Source organism: Aplysia californica, unplaced genomic scaffold (genome assembly GCF_000002075.1).
Source record: "Aplysia californica isolate F4 #8 unplaced genomic scaffold, AplCal3.0 scaffold00209, whole genome shotgun sequence".
Taxonomy (NCBI): Eukaryota; Metazoa; Mollusca; class Gastropoda; order Aplysiida; family Aplysiidae; genus Aplysia; species Aplysia californica.
Window position 1 is genome coordinate 97,168 of NW_004797479.1, and position 4,281 is coordinate 101,448.

Sequence of the window (4,281 nt, forward strand, 5' to 3'; positions counted from 1 at the left end):
CCCCCCCCCCCCCCCCCCCCCCCCCGTATAATCTTGAATAGTGGGGAAAATAATGTTGAGGGGGCTCCTTTTGCACCATCTGTTTACTCAACAAAAGAACTGGATACACCTTTGGCAAACTCTTTTGATTGGCAAAATTCTGCCTCCTTGCGTAAAAATATGTAAATATGTCTCCAGTTTTCAAACAAACAACACAAAAAAAACAAACAAACACAACAAACGAAAATGCACTTACTCCCTACAACACCTCCTTCACTACAAAAGAAAATTCATTTAAAAAATAATAAAATCCAAATTTGTGCCTCCATGAATTAATTGATTTCTGGATGCCGTGATTAGATAAGATAAGATACATCTTTATTGTCCAGATCCTGGCACATTGGTTTGGTGTTTCACCACGTGTACACACAGACACATACACAACACACACGCGCACACACACACAAAACACACGTAGGCTTACAAACACATGCTTAATATAAATGAGCAGCAATATAAACAATATAATCATAAGCTAGATACACACTCAATGTTATTTTGAAGCATGCTCTAAGGTCGTTAGTATACTTATACAAGATGGTTAAGATGGAAGCATTCTGATAGCTGATGGTAAAAGTGACCTTCTGTATCTTTCTTTGCTACCGATCAGACGCCTAGGTCTTTCACTTCTGACTGATGTTGAGGGAACAAGGGATGTTTGTAGTCTAAAAAGATGGAATACATTTTCTTAGTGCAAGCTGCTATGCACAATTCATCCAAGTAGGGGAATGCAGATGTTGAAATTTTACATGCTTCCCGTATTAGTCGATTTAATTTTTCTTTATCGTGTTGTCTTGTGTTCCTGGCCCATGCTGTTATACAAAAATTGATCATACTCTCTATGGTTGAATGGTAGAACATGGACATTAATGTTTTATCAACTTTAAAATACGTTAGCTTCCTTAGAAAAAAAAGCCTTTTGTTCACTTTTTTATGCAGGAGAAAAGTGTGGACACATCAGTTGAGTTTGTTGTCTATTGTAACACCCAAATACTTATAGTCTGACACTTGGACGATGTTTTCACATTTAATTCAAATGGCTGCAGGGGCAGTTTCTTTATTCTAAAATTAACAACAAGCTCTTTTGTTTTGTTTTCTTCACATTTAAAAGTAGCTTATGATTTTCGCACCATTCAGAAAAGTTAAATACAAAATTTCGGTAAACGGTTTCGTTATGGTCAGCCTGAATTAGCCCAATTATGGTTGAATCATCTGCAAATTTTATCAACTTGATGTTACTGTTGTTTATTTGGCAATTGTTCGTGTATAGTGTGAATAAAACTAGTGACAAAACACATCCATGAGGGGCCCCTGTATTTGTTGTGATGAAGGTCGATGAAGAATGTTTTAATTTTACATACTGGGTTCGGTTGGTAAGCAAATTGCCGCCTATCCATGGTATTAAATTGACGTTAACACCTATGTTTTCTAATTTCTTAAAAAGGATAGCTGGCTGGAAAGTATTAATGGGTTAAGAAAAATCAACAAACAGAATTCTACAGTATGCTTTTGGCTTGTCAAAATGTCTATATGTTGTCAAGAAATAGTAGAATGGCGTCTTCCACACTTCTCCTGTGACGATATGCGAATTGTAGAGGGTCCTGGATGGGTTCTATGTACGTTCGTAGTCTTTTTTAGCACAATTTTTTCTATACATTTTATAACTACGGATGTTAAGGCTATTGGCCTTAGGTCATTCATTTCAGTAATTTTTTCTTTCTTTGGAAGGGGGACGATTTCAGAACATTTCCAAATAGTGGGATTAGCATGTGTCAACAACGACTGGTTGATAATATCGGTGTAAATAAAACTAAGTTGTGCTGAGCACATTTTCAGAATTTTGGGTTGCACACAATCTGGACTACACGCCTTTCTCACATTCACACGTCCAAAAACACATCTTACCTCACGTTCTTCAACAACGACAACAACAGCATTATTTTCATTTGTGTCGGTGTTCACACATGGCAAGTCACACGGACTGCCTTTGTCAAAACGGGAGAAAAAGGCATTAAGTCTATTTGCATAGCTCTCTTCGTTGTCAACACATATTATTTTTATGTTTGTAGGCATATTTTTGTAGCCCACTATTGTCTCAAGCCCAGTCCATGTCTCTCGAGAGTTATTTGAACGTAAAAGATCTTCCAGTTTGTTTTTATATTTTTGTTTTTCAACCCAGATTACTTTCTTAATAGCTTGGTTTGTTCAAAGACTCGAGACCAGCTTCCCAGAGAAACTTGATCCGCTTTTTAATTGATTACAACTGTCCTTTTGTTTTAGTAAGGTTTTACGGCGCTCGCAACTCAATAAAGTCATATGAGCGCCTTACCCCCAAATGATATTTTTGTAATAGATAACTAAAAATACAAAGAGAAGTTGTTTCATAACATAAGAATAATTTGAAAGATTGTTGATAAAAGGAAATCAAATTATTGATTCAGATACAATTCTAACTGTATAGATCTAGATCTATTTTTTTATTTTGTAATCCACAACTTTGCCAAGAAGTGTAGTGGCATTCTTGTAATATCCCCAAGGAAAAATAATTGTGTCTGACAAAATACACATTTTATTTATGGTTATGCCCCTTCGAAGAACAGCAGCCGACAAAATGAGATACTTGTCGCAATCCACGAATAAAAACGTGCGTATTCCTACGGGGACAGTCATATAACCTTAAGCAGTTGCTAGCACTGTAAAACCCCCCAAAAAAAAAAGAGCAACAACACATTTGTACTTTTTCGAATCATGCCATTTTCTAGAATCTACCAGTTAAAGATTATACCTTTCATCATTCCATAATAAAATGAACAAACTCAACCTTTATATTTCATGTACCTAACTGTATCAATTAAATCTAATTGTGCTAAATCCGAGAATCAACTCATTCGGCAAGCAAACCTTTGTATTTTACATAGCGTATTTTGTAGGCAGCATTAAACATCAAACAAACCAAAAACCAGGTACTAAATCTAGTTGTTTGTACCGATGATTGTCTACGGAAGCTAGTCGTTAAAACAGGTTCAAATGTATTTTATTATTATTTATTTATTTATTTATTTATTTTTTTTTTTAATTTTTTTTGGGGGGGGGGGGGGGTGACGAGCGAGTGGTGGAGGGGGAGAGAAGGGGGATCATTTTCTGCTGTAGTACAACGGTCTATTTAACGTTCTTTGCCTAAACCCGCGTTAGAACACATTTATTCATTCACTTAAGTTGGCAAACAGTGCTTCAAATTCCGAAGTTGAAAGCGTTACTATTTATAGCGATGAAGGACGCTAGGGTTGACTGTTCGTATTTCAAAGTGGTTCTTCAGCTATCTGTATCTAAACGTAGACATGTACACAATGTGAATAGACTAAAACTAAAACTGAACGTGTAACGACCGACAGAACAAGTTACTTAGGAAAATAAGACGGCAAAGAAACAAGTAATTATCTAGCTTGTTAGATCATAAGTAGATTTGGATAGAGTTTAGTCAGTAAAAAAATGTCTTTTTAGTTTTTAGTAAGCGTTTTACGGCACCTGCAACACAAAATGGTCAAAAAGTGACGACAAAAGTGTCTGTAAAACTTGACACCTTTCACTGCATTTATATTGCGCACATCCACGCTCTACAGCATGCTCTATGCGCTTTACAACCATTATTACCCCAGCAGATCCAAGAACTCAGGGAAACATTACCGTTTCAAGGGAAGCATACGGAGCAAGCTGCTGATTTCACGGGCTCAAACGCTATCAAACTGATACGATCTTTTACTGCCTATAACCGAATATTTATTTCCATCTGGGTAAATGGAGTATGAACATTCGACGGCGTGTAAGGTGCCTAACCAAAGGAAACAACCTCTGGCCCCCTGACGGGATTCGATCCCATGACTTTATAATAATTGTTGTCAGTCTGAGAGCCTTACCACTAGACCACCGAAACAACCAAGTATCACCGGATGAATAGAATGCTTTTTCTCTATAAGTTAAAAAAATAGATATATTATAGATAAACAGATAAGTAAGAACAAATAAACAGATAAACGAATAAATCGATAAATAAATAAGCAAATAAACCACAAAACAAATAAACCAATAAATCGATAACAATCAAACAAACAAATAAACACAGGTATAAATAAATAGATAAATAAATAAATGAATAAATCATTGGCATTTTTACCCGATGTGTTGTATTCACCACACCGGTTCATCGTGATGTCGGGAGCGGGGATTTTCTGAGAGGAGAGGTGA